General features: G+C 39.2%; 2 long non-coding RNA genes across 2 annotated transcripts in view; one reads left to right on the top strand and one right to left on the bottom strand.

The window, feature by feature from the left end:
* LOC135422125 (uncharacterized) overlaps positions 1–19,653 on the top strand; it is a 77,341-nt gene that overhangs the window by 38,347 nt on the left and 19,341 nt on the right. The window contains exons 8-9 of the long non-coding RNA XR_010434320.1: positions 2,198–8,217; positions 8,250–17,928. This is a non-coding gene — a long non-coding RNA (uncharacterized LOC135422125). The remainder of the gene's footprint in view (positions 1–2,197; positions 8,218–8,249; positions 17,929–19,653) is intronic.
* On the bottom strand, positions 1,119–6,310 carry LOC135422124 (uncharacterized). The gene is made up of 2 exons (XR_010434319.1): positions 6,220–6,310; positions 1,119–2,454 (listed from the first exon to the last, which is right to left on the bottom strand). It is a non-coding gene; the product is annotated as an uncharacterized LOC135422124 (long non-coding RNA).

The following is a 19,653-nucleotide window of genomic DNA, read 5'->3' as shown; positions in this document are numbered from 1 at the left end:
ATTTTTTCCTATTTTTACCCCTAACACTCTGTGTCCTTCTCTTGTTTTCCTCCTCCATGTAATGTATTAATACTTCCCTTTTGGTACCTTGGAAACCTCTATAGAACGAGGGTGTCCGGTATGGTCTCAGTCTTGTCTAACTTCAGCTGCCTGTGGGCTCCCACAGCAGCTTTTGTACCTGCAGTCATACCAAAGCTGTGCACTTGTAGCTGTAGAGATCCACATGTTTTGAGTGCACCCTGAAGGAAATAAGCCTTACAGCTCATATCAATATATTGAACTTTAACTTTGTTGTATAAACCAGAAAATCCTGATGTCAAGTCTATTTTTAAGCCCTAATCTGTAGCAATGAAAGTGAGAGATTGATGTGTTTGCTAAAGCAAGGGGATTTCTATGTGCACAGGACTACCTGAGGCCTTACAGAAGGCTTTGCAGGGGGAAGGAGCTGGTTCACTATGTTGTGTAACTCGGTGGATGTTTTAGTCTGGGCAGGAGCTGCTTCTAGGGTACCTAGAGCAAAGAACACCCTTTCCTTACACACCAGCAGTACTGAGCATTGACCACACTGTTTTGGCATAGTCTTGAGCCCATCCTTTTTGCCTCTGAATTAGGTTACAGGTAAACCAGGTACCTTATTTTCAGAGCAGAAACAGTTAACAGCCACCCTGCCTTGGCTGAGACTGTTGTGTGTGCTTCCAGCTGGGACCACTGATGCTCTTGTTGCTTCCAACTGTGGCTTAAGGCAGGCACTGGGACAAGGCTGACCATCTCCTGGCAGAGATAAATGCCTTCCTGTCTTTCCCAGACTTATGCCCCACCATATAAGCAATATAATCTCGCCTAGGCAATATGTGCTTCTTCAGATTGTTGTTCCATCAAAACTCTTTGTCATTTTCTGGCAGCCACCAGGAATGTTGAAATCTCGTGCATTTCACACCAAAACCATCTGCTGATGTCAGAGCTATGTGCAGGGTCTTCAGTACTAAAGAAAATTAGACCACTGACTATTTTGCTTGTGGCTCCTTTGGCATTCTGGACTTGATACTCAGTGATTAAGTGGCCAGATGTCCTGAAGCTGTTGCATACAGCTGGACAATAAACTGTCTGCTACAGAGAAATAGCAAAGGCCTTCCTCCTTTATTAGGGTAAAACTGACAGTTTTATTGACTGGCTTTTTGCCTTGGTCATATTTACAGTGTTACACTCGACCTATTTAAATCATTTCAGTAGCAAGCTGGATACTCTCTGAAAGCAGTTCTGATTCCAGACTGAAGAATAGGTAGTTGTTTAATGAATGCAATGAACTGTCATATAGCCATATTTTAATATGAAAAATAATTATTCCTCTGTAACAGCTGACAGTTTGTTTTGCTGTGGGCAAAATACAGCTTTGATAAAGTACATTGCCTAAATGAACTCAGCTAGTTTGAGAAACACACTGCAGTAGCAAATCAGTGCTTTTACTACCTGTGTACAATACATGATTTTATGTTTTTATACATAAAAGAGTCTACTGCAGATATTATAAAGACAAGATGAATAAAAAAACCAACCAAACCATACACAGCAAAACCCAAAACCAAAACCACAACAAAAAAAAGCAAAGAGCCAAGAGAGCAAAGCCAAGAGCAAGTATCGGTCCACATCAAATTAATCATGTAGTTGATAAATGAAGGATCCCTGCAGCTCCATCTGTGGGGCTGTTTCTCAGGCTCTGGTCTTGTAGGCCACTGCTGCTCTGTAAGACATCAGAAGGACTTCTGTCAAACTGTGGCAAAGAAAAAAAGTCTCCTCTTAAAAAGACCCTAAACATATTCCCACAAATGTAAGCAAGCAAAGTTTGTGTTTGCATGCAAAATTAACAGTGAATGTGTCTTAATTAGTTGTAAATTAAGCTATTGTGACAGCTTGACAGAACACAATCCTGGGAGACGAGACACTCCTTTACTCTAAAGACATGACTTAGAAATATTATTCTAGGAAATGCAGCTACACTCTTCTTAATATACTGTCCTGGTCTGCTGCCACACTTGTATCTCACCCCTCTCAGCCCCGTAAGATGTTCCAACAGAGGTGCCAGATGTGTTTCTGGGGAGCAAGTGACAGTCTCCCACTTCAGTGTTTACATTGGTGGCCGTACTTAATCAGAATCATACCAGTTTTTTTCCTTTGTTGGTTTTATCCTTTTTCACCACAGCAGAGAAAGCCAGGATTTTAGAACCACTCTGCTGGAAAATGTCACGTAAATATTACCGACCCGCTCGGCCAGCAGGAGCTTTGCAGGGCACGCTTCGGATTGGGCTGGCCCCCATAAAATAAATAAATAAATAAATTTGCTTTGCTGTTATTTTGGACACTCCAGCGAGGATGTTCCGTGGGGCTTCTGTGCTGCCGGGGCGGGGCAGCAGATGGTGCTGGTGCTGCAGGAACCGCCGCTCGCTGCCTGTTCATTGACTGGAAAAGAGGTAAAAAGGGGGAGAAAAGGAAGGCATTTCCAGGGACTCATTTCTCTGGCTGTTGATATCGTTTAGGGAAAAAGAAAGTGGTAAATATTAACAAATTGCACTGAAAAAGAGCGGACTGTGTGCCCAGCTATTTGACTAAGCGCACCAGCATAAGGCTGTTGCCAATAGCCTCACAAATAACTGAAATTTGATCGTACAGAAGTAGTAGTTGCAGTAAAATAATCGAGATCTGATCGTATAAAAGGAGTAGTTCGATTAAAGGCAGAAAATTGTGAAGCATAATGTATAGAATTGTTAGGAGTGCTATATTTGAAGTATGCAACCATGGATACCTCCCCAAGAAGTTACTGGGCTGCTTGGAAATCCCCTTACCCTTCCCATCTTGATCTGAGTTTCAAGAATTCCAGTCATTACAGCTAAATAGAACTAAGCAATAATTAGTTTTGAGTAAAGATATATAACCTATGGAACCGATCATTGTAAAGATTAAATTCAAGAATGGACTTATGTAACAGAAAAGAAGTATAGAAATGAATGGAAGAATGAGCTTATGTAACAGAAAGGTATAAAAATGAATGGGTATTATTGCTAAGTGGAACAAATTTGGAGGAGCGATGCCACATGTTCCCAGCAAGCTGAATAAAGAAGTGTCTGCTTGTTCACATCAAATTGGTGCTGGATAAGTTTCTTTTGTCCTGTTTGGTGACAAGGCTGTGCTTAAAATGTGCTTTGTTTTCAAACAGCTTAACTAAGTAAAAACCAACAAACAAAGAGCCAAAAGAAAAAAAAACACAAACAAAACCAACCCAATCTAACCAAAAAAACCCACAAATAAAAAAAAGCCAAACGAAATCAGAACAAAACAACAACCAACCCAAACCCCCAACCTAAGGTCTGTATGAACATGCTGAAAGACCCAGGAATGTCTCCATCCTCAACTGACTGGGGGAGTGCTGGAGAAATGTGGAGAAATGATGACAAGCACAGCCAAAAAGGGGTATAAATGAAACAGTTTCAAAAGAGAAGACAAATTTGGAAAGAAGAAAAAAAAGTATTGTGACATATTTGAGTACCCAGATCATGCCAGAAAGCTAAAGGGAAGCATACAGGTATTGTACAAGAAAGTTTATTTCAGATTCTCTCTCCTGTACTAACAATATAACGTGATCCCATTGTACCTATTATCTCATCCCATCTATTGTTTTGCACAGCCAAATCCTTTTATGTAAGTTGTTATGTCTCACCTGACTTCAATCAGCACTGGTAACATATACCAGCTGTCTCTCCCTGTGCATCCCCCTCTGTTCCTGCCAGTTCTCTAATCTTTTCAGGAAGACCTCCTTTTTTCACCAATTGTTCTGTCTTTCAGTTCTGAGACTTATGATGATTTACAATCCTTTCCAGTCTCATAAACTTTGTACTGCTCTTAGTCCTTGTAGTTGCTTTCTAATAGTCAACCTTCCAGTTACCTTAAGATCTCTTACCTGTATTTGTTGTTTCTACTTAGGTACTTAAGCATCTCTCTAATTTAATTCTCTGTATTCTAATATGCAACTTGAAAGAAATACAACTGTTTATAAATAAGCATTGTATGCAACTCTATTGTTGCCTACAGCACGTTGCTGAAAGGGCTCATGAAAAAATTAGAGAAAATTCCACATGATGATCTCATTGATTTTCCTTCTGGCTAGGAAAAACATTTGTTTAGCACAACAAACTTCTTGAACATATTATAGCTTACAAATGGAGTATAACATACATCCACTTGTTTGTCATGTCGAAGGTGATTTATTTCCGGATGACATAAAAGAAATCTCATGTTCAGCTACTTCAGCATTGAAGTTAGCCACACTTTCAACACTTCGAACTTTGCTGCTATTTGAACACCTCAGTGAGAAAACTACTGTGGGGGACCATTGAATTCTTCGCTATTTCAGGGTGTCACAATGGTATCTAGTATTTAAAAAGTCTGGACCCAAGTGGATGTGTAGCTTTTTTTAAGTAAAAGCTAATAGCTGTTGCTGCTGAGTAAAAGAAAACTCTGTAAACCAGTGCCTCAGGGGAATTGTACAGGATGCATGTGTTGACTGTCTGAGCTGCTATGTATTAGCATAAATCTATGAGTTGAATCATTATTTGTAATTTGAAGTTTGCTGAAAATCTTCTAAAGTGAGACCAGGAAGAAGATGCACAATTATTTTTGTTTTGCATAATGAGCTTGGCTAAGTAGAAGGTCACCTCAAAGTAGAATTTTTCAAGGATACCAACATTTCCTTATCCTATCCTGTGTGTCTGATAAAATGGCTGGGTCTCAAGATGTGTGCTTCACTAATTGAAGGTCATATTAGCATGAAAGGGTCTAGCCTTGGCTGATAGCTACCATTTCAATTTAACATTGGTTTTCTTATAAAGTAGAAATATGTTTCTCCTACAAGAGTTACTCTTCATAATGCAATCTCGTAAAATCTAATGTAGAATGGTACATTCACGTCTATCAATTTAATCTTCCCCTTATGTTAAATAATTAGAATGAATGAATAGAAAAAAAATCCACATGTAATAGCAAAGAGATAATATCGTGTGTATATAAAATATCACTTGACACTGTTTCTACAGTGAATTAAGGCTTTGTTGATCCTAAGCAAAAAAAAAAAAAAAAAAAAATCAACTGGATTATAACACATAGCTTCAGTGAGGGTTTCCAGGATTTTAGAAATTAATGCAGTGTTCATGAATATGGAAAAGGTTTCCTTGTGGGATTCAGAAATGAGGTGACAGTGCAGCAGCTGGCCAACAAATCCATGTGACTATTGGTACAAGGGTATAAATATCATCCACTGCTGCAAGCACAAGTTAAAGATGTGGCATAGATCAGTTTTTAAGTTGTCTGCTGTGCAAAAGAACTGTTGTCTCAATCAGGAAACACAAAAAATAAAACCTATGGTTTAGATTTTATTGTGGGGCCAGGGCATTCCTTTGAAGCTTCAGGTGCTGGCTGAGGCAGGACACTTGCCTCAGTGATTCATTGCTCCTAATCAGGTCAGTTGTTTCTTACAAAACTAGCATTTACTAGTTACTTTGGTCTTATTTTAGCATTGAGAAGTGTTCTGAAAAAGGGGTATGACTCAGGTTCCTAACAGCTGTAGATTCTATTCAAGTAGGAAGAAGTTAGGTGCATTTTAAAAGTATTTAGAGCTAATGAAAAACAAAGTATTTTGAAATTAATGTCAGGTGATAATACCATGATCCTAAATTGAAGTTCTCTGTGACTATGTTAATGCTGTCCAGCATAATTGCCTCGAATTGCCATCTAGATGTTAAAAATATCAGTCACCTCAGATAAGCTGTTATCAGGTGTGCAAATTAGTTTGCACATAAAATAGGTCTTGACAGGTCCCAAAATTAAAGCTGCCTGGTTCTCTGTGGCACTATTTAATCCTACTTCGCCAGAGTCCCCTACCTGAAAGTTGTCTCTTTACTGATTTGGGACATAATGGAGAACTGGATTAATGATAGCTGGGATAGCAGCATGATATAGCATGTTAGGAAGGGGACATATAACAGCTGCCTTTGTCTGAGCATCAGTACGTGACTCTGGGAAGGTTTTGTGCCACAAGCTGGATTTCTTGTAAAAACTTGTCAGAACGATTGGCATTCTTGATCAAGGGGTTTGGGGTTTTTTCTGCATTTGAATGAGAATAAATTATAACAGTATAGTTAGCATTTGTTTAGAGAGAAGAATTTGTAGCCATACTGGAGAACGCTGAGCAAGGAGACAACTCTGAAGGGATGCCTCTCTTTTTCTGAGTAATTGGGCAGCAGGATCCCGAAGCAATTTGTTTCTTATACAATCTTCCTCGCAAAACTCTTTGCTGAAATATGTGGATACCTGAGATGTGTCACCCTGAAAAAAATCAGCAGAGGAGTTCCTGAAATTTAATTTTGTACACATCAACACGTTTCTTGATTAGACTTTAAGCTTTCAAAAAAGATGCCAGTGTTTTACTGCAGTAAAATTAGGACTTAAATCTTCATCCAGTTGCTTTTTCTCACAGCACTGCTCTCTGTGGACAGAAGCAGGCAATCTGCACATGCTTTGTTCTCTATCCACATCCCTGGCACATGGTCAGTGACATTGTATAGACCAAAACATTACTGCAAGTTCTGGTTTCCCAAACGCTGTCAGGTTAGAAAAATGGTTGACCAAGCTCAGGTGACTTATTTTTCATAGTTGTTGTGCTTTGTTTTGTTGATGTTGCTTTGTGTTTTTTTAATTATAGGTCAGAAGAAGAAAAGGCTCATTACAATCACAATATATGCCATGCATAAACCCTAATTTACAACTGCGGGGGAACACTGCATTCTGGATTACCTGTCAGTTGTAGACAGCAGCTATCACTTCAGAGTTACAACAAAGGAGAAATGGAAGGCTTCTCTGCTCCCAGGTACTGTTCTATTCTGCAGTGTCATGGTGAAATATTAATTACATTTATCAGAGCAGGATTAAACGTGGAATGAATGATTAATTATTTGGCACTGGGATAGATTAAAGTTCTGTCCGGGGTTTATGTATTCATTAATTACTTGTTAAATTAAAGCCACACCACTCTGGAGGAAGAGCAGTCTTTTCAGCTCTGCTGGTGCAGTGGTTTGTACAATTTATTTGGTGTTCAAAGGTGCTATCTGTAACAAATAATTGTCATGATAATATATTCTACTTCTTAAGCATGATGAAGAAACCTTAAAGTGTGTACTGCACAGTTTGCTTCCTTGCAGGTATTAGCCTTTTATTTTTGTCCTGTATGATGTTTTAAAAGGCCGTTTAAGATTTAATGTAACACATCCTTGATGAATTTTTGCTATCAGAGCAGAAGCAATAGGCTGAAATGGCTTTACTCATGCTCCTCAGCAGAGGAACCTGCTACCAGGAGAGCAGATAAGTGTAAGCCCTCCCTGCTGGATGGTTACCTGCCCAGCACCTCCGCTGGTGTGGTCATTCTGTGCCACAGAGGTCACGTATTCTTTAGCAGGACAGGACAGCAGGAGGCTCATATTAATGATAGTGTCTAAAATATATATCTTAGAGTGTTTCTGAGCTGATAAGATTTTCCAAGAATCTTGGGAAGGCTCCACTTTTGTGTTGATGGCTTTGTGTACATGGAGATGTGTCTTGTGGTATTTTCACTAAACTTTTACTGGGCCGATGTCAAGATTGACCAGTTACTGCAGTTACTTGGATTTGATAGCACTTTATGCATAGAGTGGCACAGACTGAAGGCTGCCAACAGGTTCAGCTTTGCCCTGTCCTACCTTCCTTAAGAGTAGGTAGCCATGCTGTTCTTCATCATTATATTAAATAGCTTATAAATATAGCTGATATTAAATAGCTACTGTGTTGCCCTGAGCTGGGGGAGTAGGGGACATTGTAGTCATGTGTGCCATTGAACTCTTAGCTGATATTTTGTGAATGATAAAAGCCATCAGGTACCTTCATTGTCTTTGTACAAGGAATTCCTCTTTTCTCCTCAAAAGACCTGTTTTCATGATGTTTAGTATTTAACAAAGGGAGCCAGGACAAGGTTTGCCACTTCGTGACTAAAGGTTTACTAACATAGGTAAATACTTATCCTTCAGCTTTTTGTTTTCTCTGTTCCCATTGCATATTGTTGAAGTGCAGAATCACAAGCTGTAGGGTTTGAGTGTTTATTGGAGTTGCAGAGGTTGATTAAAACCAGATTCTGTCTGGGTCTACGTGGATGTCATAGTATGAAGAGAAAATAAGAGAAGTGGTCAGAAGCCCAGGTACTTCTAGAAATGAAAAATGGGGAAAAAGTGTCAAAATGTATGAACACGTTTGAAAATATTAACCTTCCCCAAGCACCAGCCCCCCCTGCTCCAGAGAACTCAGCTGTTTGGGACATTGCTAGGACCACAGGCAGCAATTGCAATGAGATGGTTATCCCTTCAGGAAAGCCCCACAATTCCAGGACTTGAGAGAAAATATTATGAATGTAGCACTGCTGAGAGATGCTAAAGAACGTGTCACACTGAAGATGTGAAATACCACACGGAATCAATAAACAGCCCTCTGACTAACTGGAAACAGTGGTGCAGTTTCTCATTTCTGCCTCATTTAAATAAATCCATTAGTATCAGGAATCAAGCTGTGTGTCCCAGTGGTGCTGTGTCATGAAAGGATATTCACTAACCTAAGTGTAGGGGACACTTTTGGGGGAGCATGCCTTTTCTGCAAAGCACTTCCCAGGTTTTGGAGGCTGCTGGATTTGTGAGTAGTCATATTTATTAGTCAATTCCCATTTGTCACTATTATTATTAAAAATGACAACACCAGTTTTTGTATCCTGGACTGTATTGTACTGGTCTGAGTAATAACATTCTTTATTTTTAAGTCAAGAGCATTTTGTTTATGTACTCTATCCACAGGGGAAAATATACTTCTTCTATTGCTGTAATGCACAAAGGACAGTTAAATCTAATAAGTTAATCTAGACTTCTAGAAACAAAATTAAATTTTCAAATAAAGGCAAAATGACAGCTAAGGCATAAATCTTTTATTTAAAATAAAAAATAAGCTCATTCAAATGCAATCAGAGAAGACAGATGTAGGTAAAAAACAAGTAGAGACAGGATATATGGTGCATAAATTTGCTATGTCTATGTGATAGATCAAACAGGGTGACCTTAAAAATGTTCCTAAAACATCAGCTAAAATATGAAATTTGCATATATTTAAATACTGCTTGTTAATGAAAGATGGACTAGAAAGAATGTTAACACTGAAAGTAAAATATAGCACAGGTGTAAAGTGTATAACAGAAAGGTCACATTAGCTATCAGTGGCTAAAATGTAAATATTTACTAGCTTGAAGCTGGCAGGAAGTTCCATAAATTAGAAATATTATCTTCTACTGTTTAATGTATCTTCTTAGGGAAATATTTAGATAAAAAAAAAGACCGTGATTCAGCAAAGTTCATAACTAACTAAATGCTTAAAGTCAGACATCTTCTTAGATCCAAATTACCTTAATGGGACGACTCACAGGTGCAGTTTTACTAGAGACAAGGGCAGGTCCCTCTGATGAAGCATGTTGCCAAAATCACAGAGGCTGCTATGAAGTTTTACCTTTGGATTGGTAAAAAGACCTATTTATACTCAGATTTTTCAAGTATTCTTCATTCTCTTTTTCTGGTCCAAGCCTGTGGTAGATGGTTGTGTTTCTAAGTGTCAGATCAGATGGGCATCTGGGAGGTGGCATTTATTTCCTATTCAGGAGAGAAAATGCAGCTTGTCAAGAGGACCTGATATTAAGTCATAAGGAGCTCTTTTGTGTAAATAGTCTCCTTGGACAAAAAACTGCCTGGGGTTTCTTGATTCCTGCTGTCATTCTTTCCTGGAGACCTTTTCCTCTGTCACCCTGTCCTCACAGCAGCATTTAAGCCATGCTACTTCCTGGGCTAGGATGTGTTGGGATTGAGTCCCCCCAGGGGTCTGCAGTGAGCCTCCAGCTTTTTCACCATGTCCTCAGAATGGGAATTTCTCCAACTACGTAGGCAATGGCATAAGCACCTCTTGTTCAGCTCCAGTGCCCTTAAAGAGTTTGAGACTGGCCTGTCCATCTGGTCATCCCTAGAAGTACATTGTAATTATCTCCTGGTTCTTAATAAATCTGGGTTTTCTAGAGATTTCCGCTGTAATTGGATCAGCCATTAATGTAGCCCAGATTTCCTACAGTATTCTGCTGAGATTACACCTGTTCCAATATAGTGACCCAGTTAGAGCCAAGATACTTGTGTGACTATGAAAGAGGAAATCCATTTGTAAAATGTTATAAGTATTTTGATGTACAGTATCACAATAAAAGACATGTATTTAATGTGAAAAGCATTGTCCAGCCCCTGGAAACAGCAGATGGATGTGTCAGTGGCTTTCCACCAATCCAGATATGGATGTAGGTACTGATAGGCAGAAGGGGATTTATCTTTTCAATTGCCTTGTGTGATGTTTTGTTCTGCTGTTTTGTTAGCTCATTAATGTTCTTTTGTGGGGGTTTTGTGAATGATTTGCTTTTAAAGTGGTATAATCCTGAAAGATCTTTTTTGTATTCATTGCTAGGAAAAGTGTAAGTTCTTCAAGCCATTGATTAGTGACAAATGCCATCTTTTGAGAAGTTCTCTTAATCTTTGAGATGTCTGTTTTGAAGGTCACTCCCATTTATTAAAGAATTGCAACTGTACACCTGAATATTTCATGAATTGCTGGTATTGTTTTTAGCTTTTGCAACACTTCTGCATAGGAAACAAGTGAGATAGCAGAAAGATTTTTAAAATAACCCACATATTGACCCATTATTATGTTGTCATTGGTTAAGTTGGATTTTTTCTGTCACATTTTTATTACATAACACAGGACAAATAAAAATCTGAGGTGGTGTATATGTGCACTGTGGGAATACTGTCTTCACACCGAGTGTCAGCTGTCTGGGGTTGTTCAAGCAGTCCTCATAAACCTGTGGTAACATCTGCAGCATATAGGGTGAAAATACAAACCCAGAGAGCAACAGAAAATAGCCAGGGGGGCTTTCAATAAAACTGTGTAGGTTAATCACTGGATTCCCTTGAATGAGTTGCATGCTACACGTCTCAGGCCCTTTTCTTTGGCCTCAGTTGCTGAGGGATGTCATTCTCTGCATAAGACAGGATTTGGTGCATCATCAAAAGCATAAGTCTCTCACTGTTTCTTGATGAGGGCTCTTTCTGCATGTGGCAGGAGCCTGTCATTCCATAACAAAGGTCTTAGACTCAGTCTCCACTGATGATTTGTGTTTAGGTGTCTTACATTTGCACTGTCTCACCCCATGGGAATGGGCTGTTGAAGACAAGGTCCCTCACACTGTGGGATCATTAAATCCAGGTCATCTATAAAAGATTTGGTCCGTGAAAGAAACTTTCCTATATGTTGTTGTAATAAAACATGCCTTGGCAGGAGACATTTTTGAAATGCTGCTTGCAGGACTGCATCAATGTAAAATTTAAAATTTGCCCTGTACTCTCAGCACTCTGAAAACTCAGCTTCCAGGATTACAAGTGAACTTTACTCACCTATTGTCTTCTTTAAACTTGAAACTTTTGGCTGCTTTGTAGACTGATTTAGGTTACAGAATCATTACAGCTTGCTAATTCAGGGAAATTAGGTTTATTTGTTTACAAGAAGCCTGTTCAAAAAATGATATACTGTTCCAGTGTGGTCTTTCCTATGGATTAGGCACAGTAGAGTATGTGTATTGGGGCAGCCAAAACACAAGTAGACAATTAGCTTTTCTACCAGAGACTAGTTTTGTTAACATTCCCTTGATTTGACAGCTGGAATAGATGAATGTCATTACTGACCTTTTCGATTTTACAGCTTCTTCACTTCCATAATTCCAACTCCTGCAGCTGCACAATGGAAATGAACTTTAATAATGTTCCCCAAACTCCTGAAAATGCCTTACTTAAGTCACATTTTACAACACTCTAAACAATTTGAACCTTTCATATCACTGCTTTTAAAACCACAGACTAAATCAATTAGCATTAGCAATTATGTGGTGGACATTTCTCGACTGTTTTGTAGAGCAGATCTGAATAATCACGCATTAGGTATCCACACTTCAATGTGATATATGATGATGGAAAAATTTATTCCTGAGTTTTAATTATTGCTGGAAGATATTCTCTAGGTTCTGCAATTAATGCCTTTCATTTAATGTTATAGGGTCAAATACTATTCACTTTAGTAATGTGAATTATTTTATTGAAGCTAATATAAGTAAATATAAAGAGCAGAAACCAGTTATAGAATGTAAGTTCCAAAGGTGCAATTGTGTAAGCTGTGGTATCCCACTGAAATCGAAGTAATGACAAGATGTTTGTCTAGATGAGACTGCTGTTGTTCTTAATGTAGTTAATCAGAGTCTGCATTTTTTTGAATTATGTTCTAGTTAAAAAAAAGAGAGAGAATTAGAGGGGATTCCATCACTGTGGAGAATGTGAGGTGAAGTAACTTAAAGCTATTATTACAGTTGGGGGGTTTTGTTCTGGGGTTTGTTTGTTTGTTTGTTTTATATACAAAATAAGACTAGTCCAGATTTGACTATCCAAATCCGGTAAAAGCATAGCTTTCAAAATTGGAAAGCAAGGTGAAATTGTACAGAATGGCAAAGTTAACCTTAGAAACAAGAATCCAAATTGTTAGTGATGTTACTTGATGGGCTCTAGGGGTGGCTGGGGCCCGTTGGCTGCCATGACTGTGGGGCTTATGGCATTGACCTCTTGCTCTTCCTCCTGCCAGACAGGCTGGTTAAGTCTACAGTGTATTAACCACATTTTAACATATTCTAATAGTCCTTTTGAAAGGCTTATTTCAAAGCTCTTATGTGTCTAATGGGTTGAGTCTCTTCTGAGAGTTCAAATATCCTAATGAGATTAACTCATTAAATAACTGCCCATCACTTAGTTGCTGATAATCTGTTTCGTTTGTGGCACTGGAAGAGAGAGCTGCCTCTGAAAATGTTAGCACTGCTTGGAGATGATTTCTCTTTGAATATTTTTAGATTATTACGTTTTCTACCCTAGACAAGCCAGTATCATTTTCCCTGTCACACAAATGGATTGGACTGTGCAATAACAGTCTTTCTCCCTTCAGGTTGGTCAGGCAAAGGTGACAGGTTTTGCCACCATGACATTACCTCCTTCTTTAAGGAACAAGACTTAAACTTCCCTGTGACTAATTAGTTGTCTCTCAAGGGATGGATTTGTCAGCACTTACACAAGCAGAATGGCACAGATGCCTTCCACAGATCCCAAGGAAGGAAAAAGTAAAATAATTTCACCTCAAATTTTACGAATTGGCAAAAAAAAACCCACCACAAATAAAATACACATATGAATATTTATGAATCAGTAAAAAACATGGCAGAAAACACAGGATAGCACTAAACCTGTATGCTAGTGTCAAGTGGCAGGAGATGTTGTCTCCTTTTAACAGAGGTGATCCGAGTCTCATTTCTGCTGCCTTATTTGTGCCCCAGTGATCATGGACAGCTTAGGAGTGAGTGGCTCATTGGGGAAAGGCCAGAAAGGAGTTTGGTTTTGGAATGCCTCATGCAGGGAGCAGATGAGCCTTGGCATGGAAACAGGTGGCAGAGGCACCAGGAAGAAGTCCAGGCAGCGAGACCTGGTTTGGCTGTTGAGTTATGCTGGTTGCTCCAGTTTCAAGACACAAATGTTCTGTCCCTGGACAAAGGACACACATAATGCCAAGCCTGAGATTCCTTTGAGGAGCTGGCTGGCCTTGGATTCCTGGCATGCTTTAGCCTTAACGAGCCTGGGAGTTTCCAAGCAGGATTGCTCTCAGGAGTGCTCAAAAGAAACAAGGAGCCGTTTCTGTCACCTTGCACTTACACATGGGTAGGAGCCTGTGTACTCACAGCAACAGCCTTTGGGAAAATAACAGTGCCAAGCTCTAATCTGAGATGTCCCTATAGCACAACCAGCACATAACCATGTTGGTTTAAGGCACAGTTTGAATGGTCTGAACAAGCTGGGATATTTCTGTCCTGTTACTGAACCCACACTTGCAAACGAGATGTGCTATTATGATGACTGATTAAGACCACACTGGTATTGTGATGATACTAGTGTAAAATCAGTAATTTCCTTTATAGCTCTTTAGGATACAAAACAGTATTACATGCAATGTTTAAAAGATTTAAGATATTTTTCTTACAGGCTGTGCTGCTCAGGTGTTTGTCTACACACAGTCTTTCTGGTTGCTTCTAAAGAAAGCTCTGGTTTCTTGATGGTCAGCTGTCCAGGAAACTTGAAGGGTGCTCTTTAACATTTTTCAGTGGTATGAGATTGTCTTGCTTTTCAGGAGCTATTTTTGATGAGAAAAGCGCACCAAAATTTATAGTTTTGCAAATAAAATGTGAGGATTTTGACAGTTGGTAAGGGAAAAATATAAATAACACCATTACATTTTTTTCCTGTGTTTAAGCTATTCTGGTATTGGTTAAACCATTTAAAATAAAAATGACTTTTGAATTAGGACAGAAAGTAAGAAGGGAAAGTATTTCGTCTTGTTTTTTTGAAGCCGTGGTCTCTTATTACTGTCACCAGTAGAAGGACAGAGAAAAATTCTTAATTGTCTGCACAAGGACACAATACATGTTCATCGCTAAGGTGAATAATATCTGAACTATTGAACCTACTAAAATAAATCCTTGTGTTTGGTGGGGGGGGTTTTGTTGGCAATGCATTTTGAGCATAGCCCTATGGTTGGTCAAATTTTCCGACATGATATCTTCTATTTAATATATTTCTGAACAGCCTGGTCTGTGACCCTAAGCACAAATATTGGAGCCTAAATTACACATATCTTTACTTTTTTTGCATTGTAAGGTAATGTGTTATACTTCAGAACTGTTCTCCACATTCTTGGAATGAAGAAGTGGAAATATCTCTGTTTCCTAAGGGTGGACCCTGTTTGGGTCCATTCAGATGAAACTGCAGTCAATGTCTGTTTGGATGTAGCACCACTTAGTAAATAAATCAAAACAGAGAGCAGCAACATTCATTGCTCATTTTTGCTTGCTGTAGACTTGTTTTAAAGACAGCAGAAGGAAATGGGAAAGGAAGGGAACTGCCAAAGTCACATCTGTACCTAACTGTGTCTAACATTATCTTTTATGTCAAATCATTATCATACCCAGGAAAAACCCCTGGTGTTTAGTGCCAGCTGTCTGCTGATTCCAGCAAAGGAAGTGGGAGAAGACACCAGGAGCAAGGCAATCATTACAGAGATATGGTACCTCTGTACTATTGACACTTTTAGGTGTTTGCAGTGTCACTGTGGGACAGTGGCAGGAGGCAGCGTGGTGTGGAGCTGGGAAGCACATGGAAATGACTTGGCCACTCAGCTGAGCTGTGACAGCAGTGCTTGCTGCCAGTCCACTTTCCGGGAGGGAAAGGGCAGCAGGAGTGCTCTGGAAGAGCATCCAGCACAATTGCTCAGGACTGGCCCTGACAGTAGGCATCCTAGCACTGCCTTCTGTTTGCTTCAGTGATGAAATTTGTTGACTCAGAAGTTTGATTAATATTTAATGTGAGAGACAACACGTTGGTGCTGATTTAAAAGAAGTGAATGTACATTGTTATCTCTTGTGCTTTTCACAGATATGAATGATGACAGATTTCAATATTACATTCAGAATTACTCTGGGAAAGGACGTGTTCAGTCCAGGATGCTGTCCATGGTGCGGGGTGTGCTCTGGAAATGCAAAATAATAACATCTTATGTTAGTAGCATAAACCACTGATTACATGTGCTTTGATGTGAAGAACCACACTGCCAATTGAACTTGTAGCTGTAGTCAGGGACTGATTCACCACATGATCATTTTTAGCCAAGCAGTTTCTGAATCATGGGCCTATAATTGCTTCAGATTCCTGGTATTGATCTCTTATGTCAAAATAATTGAACTTTATGGCTGACTTCTGATGCTTATTGAGAAATCATATAATTACTTCCAACCAGCTGTGAGTCAATAGCAGTTGAGTACATATCACTACTCAGAGTGCTTGATATATAAATTTCCTTCTAAATAAACACAAGACCTACAACATATTAATAAATCTAGGAGCCTGGATGCATGGTCCTAAGTTACATAATTACATCACCTAATATTTGTAATACCTGAAATATCTGTTGTGTGTTTGCATATAAAATATACCTACTCCACCCCAGCCCTACAAGCTGTGGGACTGCTGTGCCTGCAGAGAGCTGCAGCAGGCTCTGCACCAATGCAGCAGTTTGAGACACCGAGCAGGGATTGAGGTCTTGTTGGCCTGGCAGAAACTCTTCTATTTCCATCTGAAGTTCACACCAGTCTAGAAAATCCTGTCCTGAATATCACTTGCTTTTTTTAGCTTTGCCTTTACTCCTTTGTTTATACCAATGAACTGTCTGGAGCCTTATTTACAAAGCCCTGTATCCAGCACACAGACATCCTTGTTCTCCTTCAGAGAGGGTCTTCAGAGTAGACATACATGTATAGTCTGTTCTTCAAAAAGCTTATACTTCTATGATTTCACAAAAACCTATCATTTCTGTTGACTGCAGGTTGGTGACAAATAAACAGTTGCAATCCTTTTGAACAGGCAGCTTAAAAAAGCTCCCTGATAAGCTGAAACTCTTTTTCCAGAATGGCTTAAGCCGAGAACTTTTGCGCCCCACTGCTGATGGGGAATAGACACACAGAGAGCTGGTAAGGGACTTAGGTGATTAAAAAATGTTTTACTTGAAGGTAATGAAGGCTTCGTGTTGCCTCTTTGGATAGCTTTAGCTGTCAATTTCTACACCAAATCCTACCTGAGAAAGCACATTAGCTTTACTGAGTCTTGTTTCCCATGTAATCACTGTGCTGCTAGTGCTGGTTTTATTCACTCCTGCATTTCTTTAAATATTGTTTTATTAATTCTCTTTCCTTAAGGGGAATGAAGCATTAATCAGCCAGTGCATTTAGTACCTACTTACATTAATATCTAGGCAATGCAGTGATTTAGAATTCTTTACACCTTTTTTTGCAGGTTTTTCGTTATATTCCTTACTATCTTGAGGATGCCTTTCCTCATGACACTTTACAATAAACCTTTGCAAAATGAATAGCTTTCATTATGAAATCAATGATATTCCCTCTAAACTTCAGGGGCAATGTCAAAGAAAAGCTACTATAATTGCTAATGCTGAGCCATTTTTTATGACCAAACTCTACTTTCCAGATGTCACAGCAATTCAGTCATCACCTTCCTCAGCACTTTTGCCTTCCCTTGTCACTGTGGTTCTCTTTCTCAAGAAAGTGATTGTCAGCCATGTTTTTTTCTGTTATTGTGTCTTTACTCTGTTTTCTGTTTGAATCCAACCTTAAACATACCCTTTTAAGCATAAATGGCATGAGGTTTATACTTGTGACTCTGCATAGCAGGAACCTCTGGCCACTACCTCTCCTAAAGCATGATTATAAGAATGAATTTTAATTATGAAGCACAAGAAGTAGTTATTAAGAACTTAATGTATTAATTTTAACTACTTTTTTTTTTCAGGAAGATCTACCATACAGACACAGAATACTACCTGTGACCAGTAGACTCTTCTGAGTACTGTCTTAGGTGTTAGAGATTTTAATTTGAAGTGGGGTTCACAATAGCATTTTTAAGAAGCCAGATCCAGGGTGCTTACTGGGACTAGCCTGGGTGCTTCCTGCTTGCACTGGTTGGGTCCAGATGTGAGCATTCTGCTCAGTTTGATCCTGGTTGGCACATGGAGAGAGTTATGGATCTCTGGGGCCCAGAGGAAATGGCTGGACAGAGAACTTCCTGGGACTGCTGCATTGGCTGTAGACATGTAAGTTCCTCAAAGCTCTGTTCAAGATTCAATTAAGATTCTCTTAAGGTGGACCTGCATTCTTTTGTGTTTGTCTATCACAGCAACAGGGAATGTGGACTACTGAGTTTGGTAAAAGCCCTGTGAACTAACAGGTAGAAGTACTCAGCAGTTGTTCATTAAAAGCAGATAGCGTGGCTGTTCCACTTTTCAAAATCTTACCAAGGTGCAAAATTGCATCAGCCTATCTCTGTGTCAGAGACACGGTTTCTTCCCTTTCCATTTTTTAAGGTAATCCTGGGGTTCAGAAGAAAATGCAATTGAAATCCTAAAAGTTGTCATCATCTTGGTATTCTCTTGATTAAAAAGTTTAATGTGTCTTCCTATTTTTAGTACAGAAAGAGACATCTGAGTCACTAATTTATTTGCCTTCTTTGAGGCTGTTGAAATGTAAAAAAGATGAGTTAGCAGCCCCTGGCAGTAGGGGCCATAATGGAGATGTTGACAGGCAGACTTGTAGCAGGATCAGGCTACCAGGCACTACAATTAGATTTCACTCAGGGAAGTTACTTTGGCTTCTTTAAGTAATAGCTGTAGTTAAACAACTCTTTAAAGCCTGTCTCACTAGCATACATGTTTAGATGATTGAATTTTTCTCATAATCAGTGTACCATACCAGTGGTTATCCCGATGCTCTGTTTCACTTCAAAGGCATACAGTTGTCTTATCTCATTTCCTGCCTTAATTACTTTAAATGTACTGACAAGAACAACTGACCAATTATTAGTACTTTTTCTCATCTTATCTCATTTGTTATCCGTGATGCTCTTCCGCGTTGTAATTACTTCTCAATTTTTCATGACTCAAAATAGGAGATGTACATAATGAATACAAATAGCAAATTGATTAAATGTAACATGCATTGTAGCACCAGTGAGATTGTCATTTGTTATTAATGAGAGAGATTTGTCAGGTGCTCGTGAAAAGGCTTGTGACGCACAGCAATCCAAACCTAAGAGCTGTAAGGCTGTGGCTGACCTTCAGCAGTTTAATTGTCATTCAGCACAAAAGGAAGCTATCCATGATTTTCAGGATAATTTGATATTTCTCTGGTTTGGTGCCATCTTAATTTTTTTGGGCTTTAATTGTAGAACTTGCAATTCAGGACAACTAGGTATATTCCAATAAATGGCATGTCATTGTAAAGCACCAAATTTCAAAGCCAAAGCTGTCCTGTAGGAGCTAAAATACTGATTGTACAAAGCCTTTGCCTGCACTGGTGTGATGAGCAGCACAGAGTCAGGGAGCTCATGCAAGAAACACAGGAACCTGCTGTTCAGATCTCTATGCTGGATTTAACCAGGCACACAAATGTATACCTTTTGCATCCTTACTAATTTACCAGCCATCAAGCAATGGATTTTTCCAGGGCCTTGTTCAACTGCTCCTGGTCAAACTTGTTCATGTTACATAAATAAGTATCCATTGGAAGCTGGTCTTCTACATACTGGAGGGAAATATTTACTATTAGAGTTGGTGGCTTTGAGAGACCTCTTCCATACCAACGTCTGACAAGAAGTTTGACAGTCAAAAATCTTTTGTGGAACGAGGAAAGTTTTCTTTATTGTATTCAAGAGAAACAGATCAGAAAGCTCAAAAATGAAAATGGCAATGCAGGAAATTACTTCCCAACCTTGAGCTCTGAGCCTTAAAATCCAAACAGCTGAATCCTTGCCCCCTAGATGC

This window comes from Pseudopipra pipra, chromosome 14 (assembly GCF_036250125.1).
Source record: "Pseudopipra pipra isolate bDixPip1 chromosome 14, bDixPip1.hap1, whole genome shotgun sequence".
In the NCBI taxonomy this organism is placed as follows: domain Eukaryota; kingdom Metazoa; phylum Chordata; class Aves; order Passeriformes; family Pipridae; genus Pseudopipra; species Pseudopipra pipra.
The sequence above is the reverse complement of the archived record's forward strand: the minus strand, read 5'-3'. Positions and strand labels throughout refer to the sequence as shown.